We start from the raw sequence: 17,528 nt of genomic DNA, 5'->3' as shown, positions 1-17,528 counted from the left end.
AAAAATAAAAGATACAAGATTATGAGTGAAGTCAGTTGGACTATGTGTGGATGTCAGAGCTCAAACCAATGCTGCAAGTGCCAGCTCTTTTTCTTTTCTGCTTTTTAAAAATATGAAGGGGCAAAGAATTGGTTTTTTTAATCATATCTGGTGTTGTACAGATGTCAAACACTTCCCTAGATGCAGATGTTACATTAAAAGGAGAGATATAAGATCCTTATGTAATTAGAAGGAAGACCCAGAAATAATTACAAGTGATGGGGCCATTATTTTGCAGGAAATAGACCAATATAAAGAAAATGGATCTACTCAATAGAGTAAGCAGACATCTTGATTTTAGCAGGACTGTCCTGATATTAGGGGCTTTGTTTTCTATAGGACCTTCTTATCTTTCCTCTCTTCCCCATCCTGGTTTTTTACCCTTGCTATCAGTAAAGCATGGTAAGAGAGGGCTTTTTGAGCAAGAGCTATGCTCTTTTCTAACAAGTGTAAGCTCTCTTGCGCAAGAGGGCAGTGTGGACGCGCAGCAGAGGTTTCTTGCACAAGAAAGCCCTATGGCGAAAATGGCCATCAGAGCTTTCTTTTGCAAGAGAGCGTCCACATTGCTATGGATGCTCTTGCGCAAAAGCACATGGCAGTGTGGACGTGTTTTTGTGCAAGTTGGTCAAGATGGTCTTGCGCAAGAACCCGCCAGTGTAGACATAGCTTCTGAGTATGAGCATCAGAATTCAGCCTAGAGAATATAGGATTATCATGAAATACCTTGTCAGACCTCTACTGAAGTCAATAAAGCGTTGCCATTTTTCAGCAGCTGAAGGTCTGCCCCTCAGGATTTACTGAGGAAGAAGACAAAGCACCATGACACACAGAAAACTTCTGCAGAAGTTAGGAAGAACATGTGCATTTTTCGAGCTACAGGAGGGTGAAGTTAGCAGCATAGAATCTTAAAGAGACCGTTGTGCCCTGCTATGTGGTTCACCTCACTTATTTGGGCTGTCTCAAATGTCTGTCAGCCAATCAGAATGCTCCATCTAACCAAGCAGTTTTATAATGAAAAGCCAACCCTAATTGATTTTCTTCATTAAGGACACCATCAAATAGATACAGAACACCTTCTGCTACCTTGTTTAAATTAGATTCATTTTTTGGATTAATTATTAAAAGGAAAGTTTAAAAAATCATAAAATCTTAAGTGCTATTAAAAATTGATTAGGAATGCATTCTTTCATTGACCCAGTTTGTATTTTTTCTGTTTTTTCATCAAAGCTAATACATTTGAGTAGATGTTTCAGACAGATGTTTCTAATCATTTGGTCATCAGTCAGTTAATCACAGCTTCATAAATATTGATCTCAGCTTACATTTATTTTTCATTCCCGAAAGACAGTTTTCTATTAATTTACACTCACTCCAATGCATTGTGGTTTATGCTTCAAATTATTTTTAAAATTCTATTAAAATTAATTTGAGTAGCTAGCCAGTCATGCAGTCAGACTACCCTGTGCCACCTTGTGGCAGACTTCTGACCCAATCCTGAGAGATGCTTGGCCACCATTTCGATTGATCAGGTTAAGAAACTGAAGCCTATAATCTGGCTGAGCCTATTTTATGAGAAACCGGAGACTGCTCTCATCACACTGTTCTCAGGTGAAAGAAGTAGGGTCTGAGCCTACAGCCCTGCGTCATGTGAATGATCCCACTGCTTGTGTATGCAATATTTGCATTGGTAAGGAATATACACATAAATATGGGGGTCTAAATTTACAGCTGGCAGTTGAGCTATTTTGTTATTTTATCCATTGATTACACGTCAATAAGGAGAAGAGATATTTTAGCAAAAAGTGTGAAATTGCCAGCTGATAGCATATCTTCCTAGTTCTTAGTGATGGTGCAACACAAGCAATTGCATTTAAATCACCTTGTATGTTGTTGATTAACCATAATTTAATAAACCTTAAAAGAGTTGGGACAGAAGTCGGTTGAAGGCCATAGAAGGGTACCAATTTGAGCTCTGTACCTGTTGGCCTGGACTCTTATCTATGTCTTCTGTCACAGACCACATGTTTTGTGTCAAGCTAGTGAGGATACTGTCCTAGCCCCAAACTTATGGATGAGAATTTGAGACCCCTTACCTGGTATGGTTGGCTCTTATCCTCTGTAGTTGGATGTTTTTCTAAAAGATCTGCTCTAGGAATTATTATGAGGAAATTGTGTGATCTGTGTTGTACAAAAGGTCACACTAGATGATCATAATGGTTCTTTCTGACCATCATTCCTAATGATCTATTTGAATCTAAAAATATGAGATTCTACCAAATCATGATTCTGTGAAATCTGACTTGAACAGTGAATACAAATTAGCTTGAGCATGCAGTGACTTTCACTTCTGTATCTCTGAAAAATTACTAGGCTTGCATACATTACCTGAAATAAAGATCAGTTACCCATTGATGACATTAAGATATATTTATTTTGACACAAACCTCTGTCCAGAAAAACTAAGATTGCAGAATATTTGAAATGCTATCTGTCCTAGAGCCCCACACATTGTTTAATATAAAAGTGGGTCACAGACTACTCAGTGGCAATGGTGGGTGTAATACAGAGAATGAATCATTTTCTGATTAAAATTTGTGTTTCTAAAATGTTGTCCAAAAGCCTCTGCAGAACTTTCTAAATTCAGCATAATGGCAATCCTGATTTTTTAAAACAAAAAGTTGAAGACCACTGCTACAGTAGAGCTCAGACTTGGGTTTTTTCCCTAAACACTGCCATGGATAGAGCTTAATCTTAAAGGGCTTGCCAAAATAACAAGGCAAGCATCCACACTACTAAGCCTGTTATTTCAAAATAACGGGCTTGTTATTTCAAAGTATCTTCCTGCTTGTGAAGAGGAATAAGCTTATTTTGCAATAGTTTTTTCAGGAGTCGTTATTTCAAAATAACTTATTTCAAAATAACCTGGTAGTGTAGACATAGCCAAAGGGAACTAGTTTCTCCATGTTGTTTCAAGAAGTACCTGTTCCCATTAGGGCTCGTGGAGGGGTTCTTCCTCATCCAAGTCAATGGGCGGCCACTCTGCCTAAGCCCATGTGAGTCCCTGTAGGGTATGTCTACACTACAGCACTAATTCAAACTAACAGTTCGAATTAGTTAATTCGAACTAAGCTAATTTGAACTAACGCATCTAGAACTAAAAACTAGTTCGAATTAGCGTTTTGCTAATTCGAACTAGCGCGTCCACACTGATTGGACGCAGGGGCACATTTAAGGGCGGCTGAAACCGGTTCTGGCAGGGCATCAGGTCGGTAGTTGCTTTGTGTGGCTGCTGTCTGAGGCTATCTGAGGCTCGTGCTTAAAGGGACCCCCCCCGGACAGCCGGTTCTCAGCTTTTCCTGCTCGCTTGCCAACCTCGCAGAGGGACAGCAAAGCGTTGGTCTCTGTGCCCGTCTGTGTCGGTGCTTCCCTTCGGGGCCGCCGCCGCAGGTGGCAACATGGAGCCACAGCTCGCCCTGCACCTTCTGGTGCACTTTCTGGACTTGCTGCTGCAAGCCTGCCAGCAATGGCTCGAGGCTGCCTGGCACCACCTGGTGCACGTCAGCCCCCTTCCTCTCCACCTGGCCGCCCTGGGGGCCGTGGAGGAGCCGCGGCGGCGCCCCGGCACCGGCGTGCCCCGCCACATCTGGCGTCTGGACACCAGCAGCGACTGGTGGGACCGCATCGTCCTGGAGCGCTGGGAAGACTGACAGTGGACCCAGAACTTCAGGATGAGGAGGGACACCTTCCTGGAGCTCTGCGAGTGGCTCGCCCCTGCTCTCAGAAGGGACACTCGCATGAGGCCCGCCATCCCCCTCCAGAAGTGGGTGGCCATCGCCCTCCGGACAGCTACTGATCCGTCGGGAACCAGTTCGGCGTGGGGAGATCCACCGTCGGAGCAGTGCTCATGCAGGTATGGCACTCGTCGGCCACTGCGCCGGGAGGGGGGAGGGGGGCTGCAAGGAGGGGATGGGCCGCCCCAGGGACAAAGGGGGGGAGGGAGGAGGCGAAAGCGCCCCGCACCGGAGGAGTCGGTCTGTCCCGGCCGTACTACATGCCGCCAGGGGGGTTGCTTCCGGGAGTGGGGTGCGGGGCACTGCCAGGGCATGAATGCTCCCAGACACCCGGGCGCCCCACCGATTGGTGCTTTGCTGTGTCTCTCTCCACAGGTGGTCAAGGCCATCAACCGGGTGCTGCTCCGCAGGGTGGTCCGCCTCGCCGACCCGGACGCCCAACTGCGGGGGGAAGGTGGGCATCGACGGGACGCACATCCCCATCCGTGCCCCGGAACACCAGGCATCCCATTACGTGAACCGCCAGGGGTACTTCTCCATCCTCCTGCAGGCCGTGTGTGACCACCGGGGACAGTTCACGGACATTAATGTGGGCTGGTCCGGCAAAGCACATGACGCCCGGGTGTACCGCAACTCCTCCATGTGCCAGCGGCTGCAGGACGGGACCTTCTTCCCCGACCGCCACATCAGGGTCGGGGACGTGGACATGCCCGTGTGCCTGGTGTGGGATGCCGCCTACCCACTGCAGCCATGGCTGATGAAGCCCTACACGGGGCACCTCAATCCCTCCCGCCATGCCTTCAATGCCAGGCTGAACAGGGCCCGCATCCTGGTGGAGGGGGCCTTTGGGCGACTGAAAGCCCACTTTCGATGCCTCCTCACCCGCCTGGACCTGGCCGAGCACAACATCCCTCCCGTGGTGGCAGCATGTTGTGTGCTCCACAATTTATGTGAGTGAAAGGGGGAGGCTTTCCTGCCAGCCTGGATGGCTGAGGCTGACCGCATGGCTGACCACTACGGTCAGCCCCGCACTGCCGCCATCCTGGAAGCCCAGGGCGGGGCCGTTCGGATCCGGGAAGCCCTGCGGGAGAGCTTCCTGGTGGAGGAGGAGGACTGACTTCTCCCTGCATGCCCCACTGGGGTCTTCTTCCACCCTACCCCCTTCTGCTTTCCCCTCCCTACCTACTGTCAAATAAAGACACCTGTTTTTCAAACAAAAACGTCTTTTTATTTAACATAACTGGGGTGGGGGGAGGGAGGAAGGAGGGTGGGAGAGGGGAGGGGGAAACCTGGGACGAGGGAGCTGGAAGGGGAGGGAAGGGAGGAAGGGAAAGGAAAGCTCAGGGGTGGGGATCTGGCTGCCTCTCCCGTCTCTCAACACTGCGGGTCTGGGGGCGTTGGTGGGGAATGGTTGTGGAGGGTGGGGCAGGAGGGACGGGGGGTGTGGAGGAAGCAGGAGCAGGAGGGGAAGCAGGAGCGGGAGCAGGAGGGGAAGCAGGAGCGGGAGCAGGAGGGGAAGCAGGAGGAATTGGGAAGTGGTCGAGCAAGCTCTGGAGGTGGCCTCGCAGGGCACGGCCCTGCTCCTCCAGTGCCTCCAAGCTCCTCCGGCGCAGCCTCAGGTCCTCGTGGACCCAGTGGTCCTGGAGACGGAGCTGTTGCTCTAGGAACCGGATGTGCCGCCTCTGGTACTTCTCCTGGTTCCTGGCTCTCCTGCTGGCCCGGACGCGGATGGCTGCTGCAGGCGGGGTGGTGCGCCCTGCAGTCCCAGGTTCTGCGGCTGTGGTGAAACAAGAACAGCGGTCAATTACCCCAGGGGCACAGGTGTGTGAAACCCAGCTCCCCTCTGCAAGGCCAGGGCCCCTGCAGGATCCCCAGCTGCTGCTCCGTGGTGGGCAAGGCCCAGGCGCACGTTCCCTGGGCTCCCTCTCGCCCCAGCCTCCCGTACACATAAGGGGAGCACGATGGTACTCACATGTGGACGCCTCCCCGGCCTCGGATGACACAGGCGAGCGGCTCTGTGGGGTGCCTCGGGGGTCCCGGGTCCTGGGCAGGCTGCCGGCAGGCTCCTGGCTCTCGGAGCCCTCCTCCTCCATCTCCATCTCTGGGAGCGGTCCCTCTGCCCCGGGGTCTATCACGTCCCGGGGGGCAGGGACAGCATGAGCCCCCAGGAGGCGGTCCAGAGCCTGGAAGTGGGGGCACACCTCCGGGTCGGCCCCTGGCAGGCAGGCCCGGGAGTAGGACTGCCACAGGTCCTTGATTTTGCAGCGCACCTGCTCCCGGCTGCGCTGGTGGCCACTGGCGGCCAGGCTGGCAGCCATGCGGCCGTAGACGGCTGCGTTCCTGTGGCTAGTGCGGAGATCATGGACATTTGAGGCTTCCCCCCAAACCTCGATGAGGTCCACGATCTCCGCACTAGATCACGCGGGCGCCCGCCTCTTGTGGCCCCGGGCAGGCTCCTGGGAGCCGCCAGGCTGGTCCCGGGAAGAGGGGGAGGGCTGGGTGTCATTGGGTGGCTGGCTCATGGGGTGTCAGCTGCTGGGTGTGCTGGCACGGGTGCTGGCAGCCTTGCAACTGGCACAAACTGTGTAGCCAGCCCGTGGCCCTTTAAGGGCTCCGGGGCCGGGAGGGGGGCAGACGAGTTTCCCTGGTGTTGGCCAGAGTGGCCACCAGGGAAAGCTGGGGAGGGCTAGCCTCCCACTAGTTCGAATTAAGGGGCTACACAGCCCTTAATTCGAACTAGTATGTTCGAACTAGGCTTAATCCTCGTGGAATGAGGATTACCTAGTTCAAACTAAGCGCTCCATTAGTTCGAATTAAATTCGAACTAATGGAGCGCTAGTGTAGCGCCTATGAAAGTTAGTTCGAACTAACGTGTTAGTTCACACTAACTTTGTAGTGTAGACATACCCTTAGTCTCATGCCTATACTCAGAGCAGAACAGAACAGGAGGTTGATAAATCAGTTACCCTCTTCGGGGCTGGCAGTCTTTAGTCCCAGGTTTGGGCTGATGCTCAGGCCGAGCCAACAGTCCAAATCTAAAAGGCTTCGGCTTGGGGTCAGAGTGGGCGGTAAACAAAGAGTCAATTAGAAAGGCCCAGGCCCTGGTTCAGGACTGGATGGCAAACACAGTCAGACAGTTAATGCCCCTAGCCCTGGTTCAGGACAGGGCAGCAAATAAACAGTCACAGAAGCCCAAACAAACAGTTGCAGAATTGGTAGCGCAGGCTCTGGTCCAGGGCAGGGCAGCAAAACAAACAAACAGTCCCAGGATACAGTTTGTAGCCCAGGGCCTGGTTCAGAGTGGGGTGGCAGGCCAATAGTTAGTGAGACCCAGGCCTGGGTGCTGGGCAGGGCAGCAATACAGTCAGTGAAACCCAGGCCCTGGTGCAGGGCAGGGCAGTAAAGCAACTGTCGGTAAATCCCAGGCTCTGGTTCAGGGCGGGGCAGTAAGTTTATATAGTTAGTAATTCATAATAACCAAACAACTGTGTCTCCTTGTTTGGGGCAGAGACCCAGTGAACACAAGCAGTTTGCCTGAAATGGCGAAGGGAGGGTGGCAGGGAGGATGCAGGCCCATCCACTCCATTGCATCCCAGCACAGGGCCCTGACAGCAGCAGAGTAGTCTCCTGCTGGGTCCGCAGGGATCCAGACTGCAACATGCTGACCTTGGCTCTGGATCAGCCAAACTGAGGTCAGCTATCCCTGGGCTACTTCTGTTCCGCCCCTCTGTGCATACCTGGTCCTCTGGCAGATTTGCTGGGATGTTGGGGGTCGACAGCTCCAGTAGGGATCTCAGTGGTCCAGACCAGTCCTCGGATTCCCGCAGGCACGGGGATCCTGGCCAGTGTTCTGCCTCCCAGCTTGGGAGCATAAGGCAGGCTTCTGGTCCTCCAGGTGTCTGCCCCCATCTGAGCTCCTCGGCTGGCCTTTTATAGTGGAAGCCACACCTCCTGACTTCTGGTCAGGTGAGAGGTCAGAGCCAGGCTCTGCCCAAGAGAGCTCACAGAGGGACTCTTCCCCCTCTGGGTCAGTGGGCAGCTACTCTGCCTCACTACAGTAATGGTTAGGTCAATATATTAGAGACAGTAGGTGCAGAGAATATTACTGTGTGGGCATGTCCACACTAAGGGCACATCTACACAACATTTATTTTGGAATAGAGCACTCTTCCCTTGACTTCCCTTACTCCTCATACAATGAGGTTTACAGAAGTTGGAGCAAGAAGCCCGTTATTTTGAATTTATTTCAAAATAGCGGGCTTGTTATGTAGACATGCACTATGTTTGCTGTGTAGACATGCCATAAGAGATTATTTTGAAATAACTAAATAATAACTAACAAAATAACTAATGAAATAATAACTCCCAAAATAACTATTTTGAAATAGCGTGTCCACATTACAGGGAAGCCTCAAAATTAGTCTGAGGCGGGCTCCCTTAACATGGAAGCGCCATATTGACTTAGAGACCCAGGGAGCACTGAGGAGTAATTACTTTGAATGACTTTGGGGAGTAGTTACTTCAAAATAGCAGCAATGGAGCATTTGCACTATTGCTATTTCGAAATAACTGTTTTGAACTAAGCACTATTCCTCATGGAAAGCAGGAGTTATTATTTTGAAATAACCAGCCTGAGTGTAGACCGGGGCTGAGTGAGAGACAATGTGTTCAGAGAGTATCAGTATTGCCTGTACGGGAGTGTGTGGGAGGGAGGCAGGATGGGGAAGCATCAGAGATCAGGTGAAAGCAGCCCTCCTTCTACCAGGCAGCCTTGGAATCTGATTCTGTGCACTAAAATGGACAAAAATGTTTGTTGCTTTTCTAATTTTATAATTCCTCTTTGTTAATTTATGTGCACATTGGAATTTTTTTGCAGCGTGTCACTCAGGACATTGATATTTGTTTTAAAAATAAATTAATCTTTATTTACTTCACAATACATATTCAGAATGCAAAGTGGTACTCAGAGTACCCAATACTGGTAAGTGATCAGAACCATGGAAATCATAGATTAAAAAAAAAAACAATCGTATGTCAACTAATTGAATAGTCAAGTATGGCATGAATTCTTATTGGTTCCCCGACTATTCTGTAGTCCCTGGGGCCAGTGCTGGCAGACAGTGTACTCTGACCCCATTGCCGGGAAGCCCTGTGTCACCCCGAGCTGCTTCCACTGTATTAGAGGTGGCAACACAGGGTGCCAGGCTGGAGTCAGTCCACAAGGGGAGCCAGTTTACAAAACAGCTCCCTATGCAGACTGCTGCCTGCTGCCCTGTGCTGCTGCCTCTGATTCAGAGGCAGCAGCATGGGATGGCAGTAGCCCCTGTCCATGGGGGGGTCCGAGCTCCCTGCTGACAGAGGCTATTCTGCCTCCCCTGTCCAAGGGGATCTCGGACCTTCTGCGGATAGGGGCTGCTGCTAGAGCAGCCTCTGTCCATGGTGAGCCTGGGCCTGCTGCAGATAGAGACTACTCCGGCAGCAGCCCATCTGTGGGGGTCCAAGTTCTCCCCTGGACAGAGGCCAGAGGGGAGCTTGGATACCCCACGAACAAGGGCTGCCCCAGCCTCTGTCTGTGGGGAGCTCAAGCACACCGTGGACAGAGGCTGGTTTGTGACAGCTTCCTCAGTCCCTGCCCCCTGTGCTGCTGCCCACATGTTTAAGCCGGCTCCCCCCAGCACCTGCTTCTGCTTACCCCTCCCATCCCCCGGCTGGCTCTGTTACAGAGGCAGCTGGGGTGGTGGGGAAATGCATGTAATTGACAAGATTAACCAATAAGCCTAGGTTTATTGGTTAATCATATAGTCAACTACACGTTGACCTCCCTAGTGTCAACATACAGCAAGCACAATTTGTAGTTTCCAAAAAGACAGAGTAATGTTTAGTAATGTTCATGAAGCACTATGCAATTCCTAGCAGCCCCTAAATTTTTGAGGCCAGAGTGCAGTCCAGCATAATACATTGATATTGTTATGCTTATAAGAAGCACATGGGGTCTTTTTTTATGGGAAAAGGTAATATATTGCATTTATTAAAATTACAACATGAAAAGTAACATATTCATATACACATATGCAGAGGTCCTACAGGCTACATCTACACTGCAGAGCTATTTCAGGATACCTCCGGTATCTCGAATAGCTAGTCCATGTCTTCAGAGCATGAAGGTTAAGGGACTTGTTGAAATAGTGCTTTATTTTGAAATTAATTTGTTTAGAAATTACCTCAAATAAGCTATGCAATTTGCATAGCTTATTTCGAGGTAAGGGTGCTGTGTAGATGCACCCTGAGATGTTGTTATCGTTACCAGTCCGTTGTGGCTCAGATCAATCTATTGGCTCATTAGATTGAACATGGGTGAGGAGTCAAGGTCTACTGATTGCAATTTGAGGTTCTGAGGCTTGGCTCTACAGGACTGAACCCAGAATCCCATGGCAAGAAATCCCCATTTTTGCACTTGTAAGATCCTATTTTTGCAATGCCATCTGTAATCCTCAATGTGTCAGTCTTGGGATTTTCCCACAGTTATTCTTTCATGGCTTTGGCCAGGCAGCAATCCTTGATCTGTTAATCTTGGGTATTTTCTGCAGTTATTCTTTGATATTTATGATCAGGCCTCCAATTGGTTCTCTCTTGTTTGTCGTCTCACCTTTTGGGGTTGTCTGCCTGTCTTCCAAGTTTTGTCAGTTCTGCTAATCTAATTCTAGCATCGAGCACAATGGGTGCTCCCAGATCATCTCCAAGTTCCTCATGTTTTCTTGACCATCTGGACATTGGCAATGGGTTTCATATACATTCTTGCACTTACACCAAACAGTTTACAGAGAATTTCCCGTTAAACAATTTTGCAGAGAGTTTCAGAGAGGATTACAGTTTAGAAAGGACTATATAGTTACTAAAGGACACAACTTAGTTTGTAAATCGAACCCCAGAAGATCAATCTCTGGAGCATCAATCTCCAGGTAAGTATAGGCAAGGCCTTAGATGAGAAGTCAGTTTCAAAGAAAGCAAAGTAGATGGGTTCTCCAAAATCTGGAGATTTCTATGATTTAGAGACGATGGTGAGAGCAGAGGGAGAAAAAGAAGCGTGGGTCTGAACATGGCTTTTGATTCCACTTGGCACTGAGAAGCACAAATGGCATCTAAAGAGGTCTCAGTGTTATCTGAGACCTGGACATGTATACAAGTAGGGAGGGAGTTCCCTTAGCATTGGGTGAATTCCGGTATCTCCAGAAGCTGATACTTTGGGCACTGGTCAGATCTTGAGCCATATGTCTGTTATAAGACTGGGAGTTTTGCAACCTTGATCTGGGGCTTATTGGGAGCTACTTCTCCCTTCTCTGCCAACTCCCCAAAGCTCCCTTCCAATTGTGTAACAGTGTCATGTACCTTCCATGCAGATATCAACATTATTATTCTTTTATTATTTTTTTTAGTGTGTGGCTGACTCTGGAATTGGACTCTGGTCTTATGAGTCCAAGTCCAGTGTCCTGTCCACTAGATCTCCTTCCTCCCTTTCCTAGTTAATTTTGAAGGGTTGAACCCTACTCTGCACCAGACCAAGTGATTGTTATGATATACTTGCATTTGATTTAAAGCCCATTATAGTCTACAAGAGTCTTTCCATGTACTTGAATGGGCTCTAAATGAGGCCATTTATTTATCAGTTGGGAAGGGAAAGATGAAGATGTGCATATTGCAACCCTTTCTAAAAATGACCAGGCTAATGCTTATTCATATTCCTACAGCGATTGAAATCTAGTAATGAGGCCTGCTGCAAGAAATGCTCTGCTACCATGCTCATAAGCATTACCTAATACATAGCATATTTTTAAAAGAAACACAGCAGATGATAAAACAGCTTTTTGGAGTTTCTCCTCTGTGTAAAGGCACTAGATGGTGTACAAAAGGCAATATTTTTAAAATTCAGATTTGTAGTGGTTTGTATTCCATGATCCCCCGCCCTCTTTTCTCCTGCGACCTTTTGAAAAGGAGAGGGTTTCTATGGCAGGCAAAGGGAGAATAATAGCAGCAGGTCTGTGTGCATATTGTCATGAGATTAGATGTCAGGAAGCTGAAATAAGGGAGATTTCTATTCTCAAATGCATGGATGATTCATCTTTATAAATGTGATCAGTTTAGAGATCGGTGAAGAACGGGGCCTTTTGTCAATTATGTTTGGCTTCTGCTTGTCAAAACCCATTTCTAAGCAGCTAAACCAAATGGCCTTGATCTTAGCAGGTTCTCCTGAGAAGTCCAGTCATTTCACTTGGAACGGAGAGTGTTTCAGCACCTCACAGGTGGTGCTCTGCAGCTTGCAGAGTCAATCCTCATGGGTCTTATTCACTCCTTTATACACCAACGTCTGCTGGTTTCAGTGAGAACTTTGCCTGAGTATGGACTGAAATAGAGCAGTGACAAAGTTGCCGATTCAAATAATTAGTAACCGAATATTAGCACAGTAGTTTTGAATTTGTAACTTGACCCCTTCATAAAACTGTTGGGAGGAGCTGTGCCCTCATTGCTAATTGAACAGACTGTTTTAAATACATTAACTTGCCTATTTAGGTCTACTAGTCAGCCTGTTAATTTGACAAAATATCTATGTTTCCTGAACTTAGGGCTATAAAAATTGTTCATCTGCTCAGTCACAGGCCATTTAATTTTGGATGCATCATTGCCAGTTGGTTACAGTAATTAGCATTCTCTGTGTTGTGGCAGCTTCCCTGAAGCTATGCTAAGCATGGTTGCACTTTTGCATGGAAACAAGCAGCGTTGTGCAAATGAGCCTGGCCACCCATCTTACAGACAGAAGCCCTAGCTACAGCTTCTTGGCTCAGGGTGCCTTATATGCCCACCTGCAGATCTTATTTACTGATTATTAATGACAAAAACTGTAGGCAGCTGTGAAAAACACAGCATGGCAACTCGGAGCCTTGTCTGTAAACTAGCCTCCATAGAACTGTAATTTCCTTGAGTGACATCTGACTTCATTTTTCTCTTTTTTCTCTTGTAATAAAGTTTGCAGTATAGTAATTCACTAGAAGAAGAGCACTGTGTTTTGAGCATAGACACAGAATTTGTTTAGGCATCTCTTTGCCTCTCCACTGATCGAGTTTCATAAAAAAATTGATCAATTGACCCTCCCTTTATAAAATATTTTGCAGTTATTTTGGTGAAAACTTCCTTTTTTGCCTAAAGCAGTGATCACCAACTAGTAGATCAGGATCTACCTGTAGATCGTGGAGCCTCTGACAGATGATCCTGACTGATTTGGTCAGGTAGCTATCAAGCACTAGTACTTCAGTTGCCCCTCCATCCACTGTCATGCTGCTTCTGCCCTTTTGCCTTAGAGCTGCCCCCCTGGGAGCCTCCTGCTTCCTGTGCAGGGTGTGCAAGGGAGAAAAGCAGGGGGCACTGATATCTGGGTGCTCCTTCTTCCCCATTTCTGTACCCTATCTCCACTCAGAGAGAAGGGGATGGAGGGAGCTTGGCCATGCAAATTTCCATCACACACATCCTGGTGTGTCTAGACTGGCAAGATTTTGCGCAAAAGCACTCGCAAACTTGCCAGCTGTCTACACTGGCTGCTTGAATTTGCTCAAGAGTACTGACGTTCTACTGTGTGAAATCAGTACTTCTTGCGCAAATACTTTCACGCTCCCGCTCAGGAAAAAGCCCTCGTGCGCAAATGTTTTTGCGCAAAAGGGCCAGTGTAGACAGGCAGCTAAGACGTTTTGCGCAAAAGCAGGCTAAACGGAAAAAAGCCCTAGTGGACACTTGGAGGCTCTGTAACTGCAATCAGCACCCGGACTTCCTGGTAACCTGAGCACCCTTAAAGCAGAGGCTTTTTGGAGGCTGTTGAGGTCACAAGGCAGGAGCCCTTCTCCGACCTCCGGCCAGAGGTCTGTCATGTGGCCCCTGCCGTCCAGCAGACACCCCCAAGCACGATGGCAGCTCCAGGTGGGGATTAGCAGGAGGCCCCCAGGGCCAGAAAAAGAAGGGGCCCATCCTGGTCCTCGGGGGAGCTGGAGGCCCTGCTGGACCTGTGGCAGGAGGAGGAGGCCCTGCACGAGACCCGCTCCCGGCGCCGGAACGTGGAGATCTTTGCCCGCATGGCCCAGGCGCTCGCCCAGCAGGGTCATCCAGTCCGGACCCTGGAGCAAGTCCAGGCTAAAGTAAAGGAGCTGCGCCTGGGCTACGTCCAGGCCAGGGAGTAGGAGCCGACACCTGCCCCCATTACCAACAGCACCACACCATCCTGCGCCCCCCCATCACCAGGACCACCGAGGTGGGGGAAGGAGACATCAGCAGTGCATCGGAGGACGAGGCCAGCACTGCCACCCTGCAGGCCCCCTCCGGCAGCCTGGATGTCTCCCGTGCATCCTCGGAGGCCGGGGAAGGATCCACCGGTGAGTGTTGCACTTTGCACTCACAAGGGCGGGGAGCCAGGCGCCCGGAGCGGGGAGGGGGAGAGCACGTTACTCAGGCCACGTGAGCTGCACACTGTGTAGCATTAGGCAATAAGCAGCACGTGCAGCCTGGTGACCACGTGCAGCCTGGTGACCAGGCAGCTGCAGGGCATGCCTGGGACCGTGCTGCTCACACACATCCAGCAGGACCAGGGGGGAAGGGTGGATGCCGGCTGGAACCAGCCAGGGCCCCAGGGACTCAGGCCAGAGCCCGCACCTCCAGAAGGGTGCAGAATGCAGAACAGCAACACTGTCCCATGTCTGGCTGTGAGGCACAGTCAGCTGCTCCTGGGAAAACCGCAGCATCACAGCCCTGTGAGGGTGGCCCCCACTGAGCCCCTCACCTGTTTCCAGTGCCTTGGCTGGCACCCTGAGGGAAGTCCCCACTGCGGCCACACATGTCCCTGGGCTACATGTGTGAGGGCTAACGAGAGGGGGAGGAGGGGAAGCGCTCGGGCCAGACCTAGGGCCACCTGAGTTTTGCTGCAAGGATGGTACATGCCCCAGTCACCCCTGGTTCCGTCCAGGAGACATCCCACGCCATGGGGATCTGAGAGCCCAGACCACATCTGCCAGATGTGCTCCCAGGCACTGTATGGGGATTCATCTCGCTCTCTGTCAAACACCATTGATTAGCCCGAAGCCTCACAGCCTCCACCGGCAGGGAGTTCCACAGGTTAATGCAACACATGCGCCCTCCCACCCTCCACGGGGCCAGGACACAGACCGGTGGTTACAATACATGGAGGAGGACCCTACTCCAGGGGCGGTCCTGTATGCAAACATACAACAGGGGGGGGAGGGTAACCGAGTGGGCCCAAGCCACACTACAGTGGTGTCACCTGGGCTCAGGGCTGGAGGGCATGAGGTGTGGAGACAGTGGCCGGGCTGCCTGACTGACCCATCCTTTCTTCTCTTCCCTGCAGCGGGACCAAGCACAAGCCGGGGACCCTTTGGTCATGCAGCAGTGGCAGCACCAGCACCTCTAGCCGCCCAGCCACTGAGGCGGCGGCTCCGCCACTGGGACCAGCTCCTTTGGTGCCACGTGCAGGCTGTCTAGCGCATCGAGGCAGCCATGACTCGGCGCGTGGAGGTGGACCTGCAGTAGCGCCAGGAGGGCTGGGGCGCCTTCCAGGCTCAGTGCGTCCGCATGGCGGATTCGATCGCCACCCTCACTGCCCCCATTGGCCATGCCATCCATTATGGCATGGCCTTGCCTCATGCCCCCACCATCCCTCCCCTAGCACTGCCCCTGTCCCCTCCTGCTCCTGCCCACCTCCCCGTGCAGCCTGCCCCAATGCGGCCTGCCCCCCATGTGCAGGTCCGACCCCGCAGGAGCGGTCACAGGAGCCAGCCCTCCCAGGAGTAGCTCCTCCCCCTTCCAGTTCAAGGTCTCCTCCCCCTCTCTCCCTTGTAAATAAAAAACAAACAAACAAGTTTTCTGTTAAAAACAAAACTGTTTTTGGTGTTTATTGGGAGGTAAGGGGAGGGGAGGGGAGGAGGAAGGGTAGGGGATGGGAGGGAGTTGTAAAGGGAGACCGAGGCGACCCTACTATGGGGCCTGGGTGAATGTCCGTCAGGGCTTCCCGGATGCGCACCCCATCCTGGTGCACCTGGCGGATGGCAGCTGTGTGGGGCTGTTCATAGGCCTGGCCCTCGGCTGCCATCCATGCGGGGAGGAAGGCCTCCCCACTCTGCTCCACAACATTGTGGAGCACGCAGCCACTACCTCCGTGGCATTCCGCTCACCCATCTCGAGACGGGTGAGCAAACACTGGAAGCGGGCTTTCAAGCGACTGAAGGCGCACTCCACGTGATTGCGGGCTCGATTGAGGCGGTCGTTGAACCGGGCCCGGTTGTGGTCCGGCCGCCCTGTGTAGGGCCGCATTAGCCAGGGAAGCAGGGGGTAGGCTGTGTCCCCGACAACACATATGGGCATAGGCACATCCCCGACAGTCAACTCCTGCTGGGAGAAGTAGGTACCCACCTCCAGCCTGCGAAACAGGCTGAAGTTGCATAGTATGTGAGAGTCGTGTGCCCTGCCGGACCAGCCCGCATCGACGTCCAGGAAGCGGCCCCGGTGGTCCACGAGGGCCTGGAGTACGATCAAGCAGTACCCCTTCCTGTTCATAAAATGGGCCGCTCGATGCTCCGGGGCCCGGACGGGGATGTGGGTTGCATCCAGGGCTCCCCCGCAGTTGGGGAACCCAAGGGCAGCGAAGCCGGCCACCGTAGCGTCCACATCGCTCAGGCAGATGACTCTTGGGAGCAGGACGTTGTTGATGGCGTGGACGACCAGCAGAAAGGCAGGGTGAGTGTGCACTCCCTTGACGCCCCCCCCGCCCCGTGATGCGCATTTTCTCTCTCACACTCACACTCACACCAGGGCTCCCTCGCCACCCCCTCCCCCACCAGGCCTTTGCAAGGGAGGGATGGCCCAAACTCCTGGGTGACCTAGCCTGGAGTCTTGGCAGCCCCTGGACATGGAGTGCAACATCCTCCCCCCACGCCACTCCCCCTGGGACTTACCTCCATCGCAATGACACCAACGGTGGATCTGCCCACCCTGAACTGATGTGCCACCACTCGGTAGCTATCCGGGGTGGCCAACTTCCATAGTGCGATGGCGACCCTCTTGTCGACGGGGATGGGTGCCCACAGCCGGATGGTGGTTCTCTGGAGCGCAGGGGCAAGCCAGGCACACAGCTCCAGGAACGTCTGCTTTTGCATGCAAAAGTTCTGGAGCCATTGCTGGTCACCCCATTGACCCAGGACCAGCCGGACATTTAAAAATGGCGGTGCCTGGCTTTATGCAAATGAAGCCCGGGAAATTCAAATCCCGGGCTTCATTTGCAACTCCAGTTGCCTACATTACCACCCTAGTTCGAACTAGGGTGGTAGTGTAGACATACCCTAAGTGACAAAAGGCAGTGGTGACCAAAAAGGCAGAGGGCAACCACCAAAACTGATACAGCTGACAGTCCCTGCAAGAGGTCCTATAGCACGCAGCAGGAGAGAAAAGGCTGTCCAGAGAGATCCCTTTAAGCACGTGTCTCAAGGAGCTCCAGCCCCTACCCCTGGAAAGGGCTGGTGCCCTTTTGCCCTCTTCAAAATAGTTCTGGGCTTCTGCTTTTGCCCAAAAGCGGCCCACCAATGTAGATGTGCTTTTGCTCAAAAGTGCATCGTTATAACGATAACTCCGGGACCAATCTAGACACGCTTTTGCGCA

This window comes from Pelodiscus sinensis, chromosome 1 (genome assembly GCF_049634645.1).
Source record: "Pelodiscus sinensis isolate JC-2024 chromosome 1, ASM4963464v1, whole genome shotgun sequence".
NCBI lineage: Eukaryota > Metazoa > Chordata > Testudines > Trionychidae > Pelodiscus > Pelodiscus sinensis.
The sequence above is the reverse complement of the archived record's forward strand: the minus strand, read 5'-3'. Positions refer to the sequence as shown.